This window comes from Aedes aegypti, chromosome 3, assembly GCF_002204515.2.
Source record: "Aedes aegypti strain LVP_AGWG chromosome 3, AaegL5.0 Primary Assembly, whole genome shotgun sequence".
Lineage (NCBI taxonomy): Eukaryota > Metazoa > Arthropoda > Insecta > Diptera > Culicidae > Aedes > Aedes aegypti.
The window spans coordinates 27596907-27609912 of record NC_035109.1 but is presented as its reverse complement, the minus strand read 5'-3'; positions in this window follow the sequence as shown (position 1 = coordinate 27609912).

Below are 13006 nucleotides of genomic sequence, written 5' to 3'. Positions count from 1 at the left end.
TTCAAGGAAATTAACGAAAATATTAAGGTAGGTTTTTCCTCATTTGCAAGCCTTCGTCCAAGGCAATGCAAGCTTCTATCCAATTCAGGAACACATAATGTTTGTGTGTGCACAACACACGAAAATATTAACCTAATCTTACATAGTTTGAAAAGAATCAATTTATCAAAGGATATTAAAATGTTAACTGGTAGTCTTTTGTGTGAAAATACAACATCAAATTGCTATCTACGATCTTGTTCGGATTGTCCAGATTCTTCATCATTGGAAAATACTTTATTCGCTGAGTTTGAAGAAAATTATATTGATCAGTTATCATTTGAGCAATGGGTGACCACGGATAGGTGTGACCTAGAAACTATTGTAAAACCTGTAGATGAGTTTGTGTCATTTTTTTGCTTGAAATTAGAAAGTTTAATTCCTCACGACTTTATTAAAACAGAGCAATCCCGCTTTTTAAAAAATACGAAAAATACATTACAAGATGGTGAATTTTTAGTCATTTGTGATTTTTCTGAAAACTATAGCTTTGTATTGCAAGATGAAGTGCAGTCCCATCACTGGAACGTACAACAAGCTACAATTCATCCATTCGTTATTTATTTCAATGGAAGTACGCAAATTGAACATTTTAGTTTTATTGTAATTTCCGAAGATTTAAGACACGACTCAGTATCTGTAAATTTGTTCATTGCCAAAATGATTAACTTTTTACGCGTTGATAAGGATAAAGAAATCAGAAAGATATATTTCATGTCTGATGGAGCAGCATCGCACTACAAAAACCGTAAGAATTTTTCGAGCCTATGTCAATTTAAATCAAAGTACGGGATTGATGCAGAATGGCATTTCTTTGCTACGTCACATGGCAAAGGTCCTTGTGATGCTATTGGAGGAACCATAAAGCGCATGGCCATAAGAGCAAGTTTAGCCAAAGAACGTGAGCATCCAATTAAAACTGCAAAAGAACTATTTGATTGGGCGAATCGCAGAAATGAAGAAGATTTAACAAAATTATCATTTTGTTTTACTACTACTGAAGAGTACGAATTAACGGCATCAGAGCTCAGCGAGCAATATAATAACGCGAAAACGATCCAAGGAACCCAAAAATTTCACTGTTTCATTCCATTGTCAGAAAATAAAATTAAAGCAAAACTATACTCGAACTGTACTGATAATGATGCAAAAGTGTTCGATATTGTAAAAAAAATGAATAACAATAAATAAATAAATAAGTATTAATAAAATGTTTTCATGATCTCATAACGCATACTCAAATCCAAAACTTTTAAAGTTTATATATAACATTTAGAAACTCATCGATCATACTCTAAAAAAAATATCCTGGTAAAAAAAAATTTATTTTCGTGTAATCTGTGAATTCATTTTAATTTATACATATATACGTATACATATAATATTTATACATATACATAATATTTATACATATAATATACATAATACTAATGAATACATGAAAACGACTTGTTTAATTCACGCAAGGCCCTTAACAATAAAATCAGCAACAAACTGCGGTTCCCGTAATAATTTACACCGAAAAAAAATTTTTTCTACTAAATGTGAAAATTGTGACATGTTTGAAATGTCATAACTTTTTTGTTTATTGGTTTACCATCACCAAATTTTTATGGCAAATAGCTAATATAATGGACCGTTTTCCCTCAAAAAATTGGTATTCCGATAGGGTTTTGAGATATTTGAGTTTTTGTGTCAAAAATTATGTTTTTTAATGCAAAAATTTTTTTTTTTTACTGTGTGTATTTTTTTTGGAATCTTTATTTAGTTGTCTAACTTTGTTTCTTTAGTTGTCTAACAATCGAACGAACCGTTTTTGCTGTGCAGCTTTTTGAATATTTTTGAACCATTTTCACATACACCCTTTTGAAAAGTTAGTCGTGACTCAACTTGAAGATTTGATATCGGAAAATGACGATTTAGATGGAACTGGAAAACTGTGCAAAGTTTCAGCTCAATAGAAAAAAATGAATTAAAAAATTTACCAAATTTTGGTGCTGTTGCTTGGAATTACTCAAAAGCAATACATAAAAGTAGAATGAAACAATCTCACCAATTGACTTAATAATGGTCAATCCGAATGCTTTGATGTCGCATCGCTCGTAAGTATACTTATAAACTTTCATCTTTTTTTAATTAGATACCGCATGATAACCTTACAAATCTCACAAGAAGCTGAAGGATGTGTAGTAATCGTTCGATATGACTTATTTGTAAACTGTTAATTTTCAAATCATTGGTTACTTAACATGGCAAAACGAACACCGCGAAGCAGTAGCGTCATTATTGTCGTAAAAATAGACTCGACCCGTCGTTGAGTTTTTTTCAGCAATAGTAATGCAATTAAGCAATCAATTTTGAATTCCGTCAGGTAACCGGAGACGATTGGTAAATTGTGAATGACCTATAAGACCCAGTTGTTCAGTCCAAAAACATTGTGTGTATAATTATTTACGATTTGGCGATGGTGTACTGTAAATAAAAAGCACACAAGTTTTGATTATGAACCGGAAGACTGTGAATCTTAATTCTGGGTTCATCGATCGTTTTCCATCGCTTGACATTTCACGCTGAGATGGCATTCAGTTGCTGAAAATTGATGTTAAAGAAAGTCATTGCGAGAGCGATCAAACACGCATGACAATGATTGCGGAATACGGCAATTGACATTGTTTCGTGCAGGGGGGGCCAAATCTCGTTCAATTCTTCCAAAGCAATGTGTAACGTGTTAAAGTGCTCTCAGACGCAGAAGCTCCCCGCCGGTGATGGCGTGGAAATTGTTAAACTCGCTTCAATTACGAAGTGTGTGTTCGCAGCAACGGCTGCTAATGCTTCCATAACCGGGCACAAAAGCCCAACACACATTCCAAAATGTTTACCCACCAATTTGTGCGCGCCTTGTGGAATTGGGGAAGCAAACCGGAATGGCATCTTTATTTATGACAGGAGATTCGCTTATCTGATGATTTGATAATTTTCTCCCATCTCTCACGGGATGATTGGTTAGTTCCACACCGTAGGCCAGAGCCATCGGAGGTAGCATGAGACAGTGGCACTATGGGCCGGAAATAAAAATTTCACGTAAAAATCCTATAACATAGGGGGCAGGGGCTGTCCATTAATCACGTAAGATAAGTTTTAAGTTTTTAATTCAAAACATTGATGTATTTTTGTCTCAAAATTTCAATTTCCGACCCATAGTGAGTCGAAGAAAGCCTCGTCGATCGCCAGTCTGCCAGCATGGGGAGAGGAAGATCCACCAAAAAAATAAGAGCTCCACCAGTCCATGGCCTATCTCATATTAAAATTTACGACTCCCCTCAGCTTGGGGCCGCATGCGGAGATTTACGTCCTCCCTAGTCGGAGATTTATTGGCAAATTGTGCGTAAGGAGCCCTATCGAATCGAGCAGCCAACTTCGAATTCAATCGATCGCCATATGAGCTCCGGCGCTGTTTTGCCTAGGCTGCGGGGTCTTAACGATTTCGGTGACATTCCGGTGATTATATTCTGTAACGGGGAGAGGGGCTCAATTTTCCACGCAGACCGGGGTTCATAAATCAAACCCAAATCAGCGCTCCACAACTCACGGGTCAAGCACGTGATAATGGATGGCACGTTTTACTAGAGCTGTTCAACAAATACGGAGCTCCGACGGAATTGGTGTTTGGGACATCTTAAGATTTTATGTGCGATGTCTATCGCTGTCTGCCGCAGTGGCGTGTGAAACAAACGGGAGCATACGACCGGATATTAACCAGATCGGATCAGATCTGCACCCGGGAGATCTTTCGCATTTATAAGCACGGAGCGGACAGCGGCCGCGCCTGGGAGACAGTTTTATCATCGCAATTAATTGCTGCAAATGCTCGTACAACAACCTATTATGAAGATTTATGGGAACGTTGGAGAGCGTAGCCGGGTTTTCCTTATGGTATGGGGAACGTCTAATGAATTTAAAAGTTCATTCACAAATTTCACGCGAAAACGACCGGTTACGGTAAAATGCTTCATGATTTCATGACTTTTGGTCATGGTGTATTTTCATAACATGAAAACACACTTTCCTCACGAAATCATGACTCATTCACCTTATTTCGAGTGCCGCATTTTTACCCGTGTACTTAATGTCCATTATGCCAAACATCCATTATGCCAAACGTCCATTATGCCTATCGTATTTATGCCTATCGTACTTATGCCAAACGTCCTTATGCCTAACGTATTTATGCCTAACGTCGTGCACCCTTTTTCAAGAATGTTTGGAAAACACATCCAGGTACTTGTTTTAATTATGAATCGTGGTTTACGGCCAACCAGCCGAGTGGAAGTTTAACAACTACCGAAAAGCTAAACATTACATATAATTTGCAATTGGATTTTCGCAAATCTTCACATCAATTTGTCCATCTAATCCAATTGCAAATTATATGTAATGTTTAGCTTTTCGGTAGTTGTTACACATCCAGGTGTTTCTTAAGGAATTCATTCTAGCAATATAACAGAAATTCATTCAGGAGCTCTTCCAAGAATTTTTCCTTGACTTTTACTAATATCCCTTTTAGGAACATGTGGAATCCAAGAACCAATATGTTGGAAAATTTCCTATGAATTATGCAGCTGATTCTCTTATATTATTATTGGTATTCAAAGAGTATTGATAGTGAAACCTGAAGTAAGCATAAGGCGGAGTTTCAATATTTTGAGGAGTCCTGAGAAAAATCATTAGATATTTTCTCAGGGAAATCACAAGATTAACTCCTGGACAAATCAATTGTATCGCTCGAGATACTTGTTCTAGAAAATCTCCTGAAAGTTTGTGGAAAAGAGTAACAGTCGTATTTTGGACCCCCTAAGGAAGTGATTTTTGTGTTTTGTCCCAATTAATTAATTGCACAGCGTAACCAAGTCAAAGAACATGCTAAAATGTAGACAAAAACATCCTCTACGAGATAAAAATGCCCATACGGTCATGTAGGATTCAAAAAACTTCGGAAATAATTGAATTGTGAAGCACTGTTTTTCATTATCACAGCAATACGTTTTGGACCCTCAAAGCATATATTTTGGACACCCGGCATTTTTTATCGTTTGGCGATATAGTCCACGACACTGGTTGCACGATAGTCTAATCAATCGATTGACAATGGAAAACCAAAGAAATTCTACGCTTTTAGTTCAGAAATTTGAAAAAATTTTTTGTTTACATTTGAGAAAATTTCTGACGGCTGCAATTTATGTGTGTAACGTGTTGTAACGGTTGCATTGATGAACCGATTAAATTAAATTTATTTAAGTTAAAATAAACACTTTTTCTATGTACAAACGGTTGCTGGAAGTGTAGAATAGTCCTATCTTTCCAAATGGCATGCGAATTGAGTTGGTCTTTCGATTTAAACTGGGAAATTTGCAGAAAAATGGTTCAGAGGGTCCAACATATATAGGGGTTCAAAATATATTTGTTACGCTATCTATAACAATTTTCGGGAAACTCTTTGAGAAGATCTCAAGGGAGAATTCATAGATAAAATTCTTGCAAAAATCTTTGATGGAATCATAAAGAATTGCGTGGAGAAATTTATGCATGAATTGCCAGAGCGATTCCTAGACAAATTCGGGAAGAAATACTCAAAAAATATACAATACAAATTTCAACTATGGGAGGTTTTATATTGAAGAAACTCGAATAGATTTTCTTGTGACTTTTTAAGCCAATATCCAAAAACTATTAAAGGTAAACTACTTTGAAGAATCCCCGCAGCAATTGTTTGGGGAAACCCTGCCTAAGGCAGAGATAACATTTGCAGGAAAACTGATTGAATTCTTGGAATATTCTAGAAATAAAATTGTAAAAATTCTTTGATAATTACAGCAGTTTCTGGTGAAATTTCTCAGTTGTCAAATTGAATTTGGTGTAAATCTGTAAAAATGTGTTCTGAAAACTTTCTGAATGAGTTCTCTGGTAGAATGGAGTTCATGAAGCAATTCCTTGTGCTTTGATATAATTCCTTGTAGTATTCGGGAGAAACATCCCAAAAATACCTTAAGGTATTGCTGACGACTCGTTGGAGAAATTGGAGGTACTCCAAGGAACGGTTTCTGGAGGTAAGTTTGTTTGAAAAAAATCCTTGAATAATGAAAAAGAAAACATCTAGTGGAATCCCAGGTGGAATTCCTGGGATAAGTAAAGCTATCTCTTATACAAACTTATAAAATTATTTGGTATACTTTTAGAAGAAATCCTAAATGAATTCGTTTTACAATAACTTGGCAGATAGCAGGCATAAACTTTTTGAGCATGGGCGTAGCCAGGATTTCCACCAGGGGAGGGCAAGTGACTTCAAAAATTTATTCACGAATTTACACCCTTTTTGCGCTGAACGTTTAATTATGAAGGACATCTTCCCCTTGCTCTTGCTTCACTATGGGCGGTTTCCATACAGACTGGCGGCCAAAAATTCGTATTCATGAGTTTAGTGATACAAATTCGATGATATATTTTCTAAAACAAGTTTTCGAGACTAACTTTTGAATAGGGCCTACAGCGAAATAATAAGTTTTGTTACTAATGATGCATATAAGCCACTTATGCGATTAACGTTGTGCAAACCATTATAATGTTAGAACTTACATAGAAATGATGATATGAATGATTTAGCAATATTAATTTATTCTCTGAATTATTTTTTGGGCTGTTTTCAATAGGAATGATTAAAAATATTGGAAAAATTCAAAATGCCCTAAATCAAAAAAATGCAAAAAATGTGCAGATAAATTCTTCACGTTTCTTTAGCTTACATCTCAAAGTCCCCTCAAAAATATTTTTTAGCCTGGGACAACTTGGGACAAGAAGGTATGGGATGTGTAAAGTTTCGATATAAAATCAATTATATTTTTTTCAGTGCACTCCCGGCATTTTTTCCGACGTAAAGTAAGAATTTTATTTCATTTTATTTTTCTTAGATAGCTTTTTGAATAAGCTTTCGGATAGTGTATAAAGATCTGTATAAAATATTACAATTTAGCAGTTTATTGTATTTCATGTGTACCTTGTGTTTGCACTGAATTCTTCATATTTCTCAAAAACTCTAACTATGACATACTGTATCAATAAAAATATAAAAGATCTTGCCCTAATATTCCTGGAATAACTTAATAGAAGTGTTTACTATGGAATGATGTACGAGAAAAACCAATCAGAACAAGTCATTTTTTTCAATTATTGGCCACCTGATCGCCCATAGTGTGCTTGCACAGTGAGTCAAGTGGAGTTCAAAATACGTCTTGGTTCAATTTGTTGACCTTGGAAAATTCCAGATTGAAAAAGTTTGAAAATTGGAATGGTAGAATTACTATTGACAGGAAATTTCAGTTATTGAAATGGAATATTTAAAGAGAATTTCATACAGCTCTTCCAAAAATTCCCATAGATTGATTCCACTAGCATTACTTCCAGGACAACACTCCAGAATTTCTCCAGGCATTTAGCAAATATTCCTCTAAAGAACTCGTCAGAAAATCACACAGGAAAATGTCCAGAGATTCTTTTAGGGATATTTTCAGGATTTGTTTTATATCTTACTCTCCGAACAATTTGCTTTGCATCAACAGTTGTTATTAACTATTTCTTCAGGAATTGAACATGTAATTCTTCTATGAATTGATTGAATAATACTGTCAATGTATTTTCTGGAATCAATTCAATATTTTTCCAAGGAATTGTTTAAATTTCATCCAAGTATTCTCTGAGATATCATCAAAATATTTGTTTAGGCATTACACCTGGTATTTTTCCATTTTCCTAAAAAATTTCTTTCAACGAAATTCATACAAGAATTTTATCAAAAGTTCTTTCTCTGAGGTATACATCTCGGATCATGTCTTTGAGAAAAGCTTTTTTTGTATTTCTTACAAAAAATATTCAATACCAACAACACTAGGATTCGAAATTCGGATTTTTCTAGAAACTCCTCCAAACAATACCTCCAGAATTTCATCCAGAGATTTCTGCATACATTTTCCCAATAATGTACCGAAAATACATCCAAGTAATTCTTAAGGAATCCCTTCTCCTTACTTCTCCGAGGATTTTTCCATGATTTTTTTTCTCATATACCTTGCAGAAGCTCATGGAATTAAAAAAAAAATCCTTTGAAGTCTACTGTTGGTGTACCTAAAGAAATAAATGGATAAATATAGATACAACGTCAATTAGTATTTGATAAAGTCCTGGAAAAATCTTTGAAATTATTATTGACTTTTGGTTGAACTCAAGACAAAAATATCGGAAGAAATCTTCCATGTTTCCGAATTTTCCAGAACATTTTTCGGAAATGTTTTGAGAATTCCTTGGGCGAGAACTCCGCAAAGTAGAATTCGTAGATTAAATTCTTGAAAAAATGTCAGAAGTAATCCCAAAGAATTGCTCAATAATTTTTATTTTGTAACAATCTAGATAGAAAATCTCAAAGAATTAACAGGGAAAATCCCTGAAAAATACAATTATCAGAGGTATACGTTTTTGAAGAAGCTGGAAAGGCTATAAGGAATTTTAAGGATAGTACCCAAAAAACATTTTAGGCAAACTACTCTAAAGCTATTTCTTAGAAAAACCCTTCCTAAGGAAATACTTGGAGATGTTCCTAGTGCAATTAATTGAAATACTCGTAAAATTTTAGTTTGAATCTCTGAGAGAAAATAATTTTAAAAATCTTGAAGAAAAATATGCAGAAGAGATCATTTATAACAAAGACATGGACGAACACCTAAAACTTCTCAATAAGTTCTTTGTTAGAATGCTTAAAGCAATATATGAAGAAATTTTTGGCAAATGCATTCCAAAGAATACCTTGGATCTAAAATTATTTGACGTATTCTTAGAAGTACTCTTTGATGAATTCCGTAATAGATTTTTGGCAGGTTCCTCTCAAGATTGCGATTGATTACATCTTGGAATGATTTCAAATAAAAAACTTTGGTCGGCTCCAAAAATTCTTTGACAAACTCAACGTTCAGGGAAGAGCGAGGCAACACCAAATTCTCTTATTCATTTCTGGAATGATTTTTGGCAGAAGTGTGATCTGCACTTGGACTTATTATCCAAAAAAAAATTATAATGACGTAATGCTCTAAATATATGAAAGATGGAAACAATCTTTGAAAATTTCAAATAGTATATTAGCCTTTGTATAAATCGAAACAAAATTTGTTGTTGAAAATTCTTCAACGCACGAACGGTGTAGCTTTTTCTTGTATTCACAAGCTAATAGAGAAGAGTTTTTTTTTCAGAAATTCAATTTTGTTTATGCACACATTGTTCAAGTATTAGAAATAATGATTTGAATGATTTATCTGCTCTAGTAGAAACCTCAGTCTTTTTAACAAAACAGTGTTTGAATAGCAATCAGCTGAGCAGAGCAGAGCAGAGCAGAGCAGAGCAGAGCAGAGCAGAGCAGAGCAGAGCAGAGCAGAGCAGAGCAGAGCAGAGCAGAGCAGAGCAGAGCAGAGCAGAGCAGAGCAGAGCAGAGCAGAGCAGAGCAGAGCAGAGCAGAGCAGAGCAGAGCAGAGCAGAGCAGAGCAGAGCAGAGCAGAGCAGAGCAGAGCAGAGCAGAGCAGAGCAGAGCAGAGCAGAGCAGAGCAGAGCAGAGCAGAGCAGAGCAGAGCAGAGCAGAGCAGAGCAGAGCAGAGCAGAGCAGAGCAGAGCAGAGCAGAGCAGAGCAGAGCAGAGCAGAGCAGAGCAGAGCAGAGCAGAGCAGAGCAGAGCAGAGCAGAGCAGCAGAGCAGAGCAGAGCAGAGCAGAGCAGAGCAGAGCAGAGCAGAGCAGAGCAGAGCAGAGCAGAGCAGAGCAGAGCAGAGCAGAGCAGAGCAGAGCAGAGCAGAGCAGAGCAGAGCAGAGCAGAGCAGAGCAGAGCAGAGCAGAGCAGAGCAGAGCAGAGCAGAGCAGAGCAGAGCAGAGCAGAGCAGAGCAGAGCAGAGCAGAGCAGAGCAGAGCAGAGCAGAGCAGAGCAGAGCAGAGCAGAGCAGAGCAGAGCAGAGCAGAGCAGAGCAGAGCAGAGCAGAGCAGAGCAGAGCAGAGCAGAGCAGAGCAGAGCAGAGCAGAGCAGAGCAGAGCAGAGCAGAGCAGAGCAGAGCAGAGCAGAGCAGAGCAGAGCAGAGCAGAGCAGAGCAGAGCAGAGCAGAGCAGAGCAGAGCAGAGCAGAGCAGAGCAGAGCAGAGCAGAGCAGAGCAGAGCAGAGCAGAGCAGAGCAGAGCAGAGCAGAGCACTCGAATCGCTTGAGGAAATGTGTTGAAAATGTTGAGTCAAAATCGCCTCATCTTTGCATCGCAGAGGAATTTCTATCATGCCTGATCAAAAAACCAGTATTTTTTAAATTTCTGCGACTTTTTTCAATAGTTTTCAAAAAATATTGAAAAACAGTGTCGATTTTAATGTTGCTCATCTAGTTTTGAAGGTATTCCAGTATTCCTTGAGAACCAACACTCAACGTATAATTATTATGACTTTCATTTTGTATTTTACTTCTTAGATCAATCGTGTGATAAAATAAGATATTGGCTAGCTTCTAAAAACATACAAACCGGTTAACTTTTAAGACATCTCAAACTTTCAAAATGATGTTTTAAAAGTGGCCCAAAGACAATGTAGGTTTGTATGGAAATTATTATGGAGATTTTTTCTAAAATGTTCCAAACACTTTAGTACTAAAATGTAAGTACAAATAATCCCATAGGAAAAACTCATTCTTCAAACCATAGTAAAGAGCTTTGCTGAAGAGAGCAATTCAATCCGATGGATAGAAGAAGCGATATTCAGGAGTTTGCTATTACTCAGCTTCAATGAATTATAGCCCTGCAAACATCTACAATAATCCCAAAGAAAACTAGCTCAAAATGGATTTGTTTTCTCAGCAACATCCTTCATTAAGATTTGAAAAATGAGTTTTCAGTATGAGATGATAAGTTTGTACTTACTTACTTGTGTTTGGAACATTTTTCAAAATTTTTCCATAGTAATTTCCATATAAACCTACATCGTATTTGAGCCACTTTTAAATCACCACCTAGAAAGCTGAAAATTTCACATTATTTTTATGGTAGGGATGATAAGAAAGATATGGGAGATCGGATTTCCAAACGTTTTTAATTTTTAATCGCCCTAATACCCATTACTTAAAAATGGTTGCTCCATATTTTGGGAGGTGTTTTACAGTCTTCGTTCAAACCAAATTTTCAATAAATTTTGAACCTTGGAAGCATTCAAAAAAATCTTTGTAAAACTAGATACAATTTTTGAATCCTGAGATGTTTATGATTTGCTGAGATGGTCAAGTGAGGGTTTGAACGGCCTGCACATAATTGATGTAAACGCAGAGTAGAATAAGAAAAAAAAACAGCAATCACAGAAAATAAGACTGTCTTCGTGAGTCTCCCCGAGCAGAAGAAAATAACTACTGAATACCAAATTGAGGTATTCCATACCAGATAATTTCCAATACCTATAACCTGAATGAGGTATGAATGAGCCCTGCATAAGAGGTAAAATACCTCAAATAATACCTTCTGCATATTCTACAAATACCAAGCTAATACTTAGATCAGGTATTGTATTACCTAAATAATAATTGATGGATTTTCATATAAAAGTGAAATTTTTCAATACTAGTTCAATACCTCCAGCAGTCCTCAATAGCTGTCGAATACCAAAATGAAGTATTTTTAATTGTTTTAAACATTTTTTTCCAAATACCATTATAATACCAAAATGAGGTATTGATAACTTAACAATACCTAATTCTGGTATGATACCAAAATATGGTATGCATAAGTTATTGGCGAGTTATTCTTGCCTACTCGGGTCGTCTCAGGTTTATCTACACGGAGCCGCAAATCAACCCAACTTCGACTTCTTTTGACGCAAGTCGGCTCTTCCGTGGGATAACCCAAATTTGGGTTAACTGATATATACCTATCATTAGGTTGTTTCCATTTAACAGCGGCAAAACAAACAACTCAGTGCAAAAAAAATCTACCCAGCGTTAGCTTTCGAAGTCTCCGTGATGGGTTAAAACAACTTAACGTTAGGTAAACTCGAAAGAACCCAAATTTGGCTTATTCCATTGAACTTCGACGCTGGGTCGGTGCGTCTCTCTCTGTTTTTGACAACATTGCTGTTGCGACAACCCAACATTTGGGTAAAAACTAAATGCAGTTTACCCAAATTTTAGTGAAAAGAACTTATTTTTAGGGTAGTCTGATATCTCCGTGTATGTTCGTTTGGACAACCTACACGGAGAAAACGGAAAACCCATATTTGAGTATTTTTTAACTTACTTTTGAGTTATTTTTCTCTCCCCATTTCATTCGCTCCTTCTATTGTTGTCAGAGAGCGAAGAGCAAAACAACCCAAAAACCGAACCTTAGTGCGTTACCTCAAATTTGAGTAAGTGGCACAGTACTGGAAGTTGAGTTATTTGATCTGCCGGTTGAGTGAAAAGAACTTAGCCAGTATGTATTTTTTCGCACGGCTGCAAATGAAAACAACTTCTACCCCGTCAACCCAAAATTAGGTTAACGCACGAACCCCCGGAATTGAGTGGAATGAACTCACTTTTGAGTACTTCATTTTCTCCGTGTATGTTCTTTCCTCACACCATGGTCTCCTATGCAATTTATAAACAAACTGTGCACGATAAACCAAAATCACTCAAATTCTCGGTAAAACATGAACTGTCATTATGTTTTCCGGTTTTCAATGAGCAAAATTTATTTTTTACATTTTTATTTGATTTCTTACAAATTAGATGTGCGAAAAATCTGAAAACAATACTATTGTGCTCAGAAAGGGTTAAGCTACCACGTGGAACTAAAATTTGACACAGTTTTTAATTGTAAGCTTTCTGTGCCAGTTGACCAATTTTTTCATTAGTCTATCGTGTGGTTAGCTCAAAACATTCCAAGTCCTGGGAAGT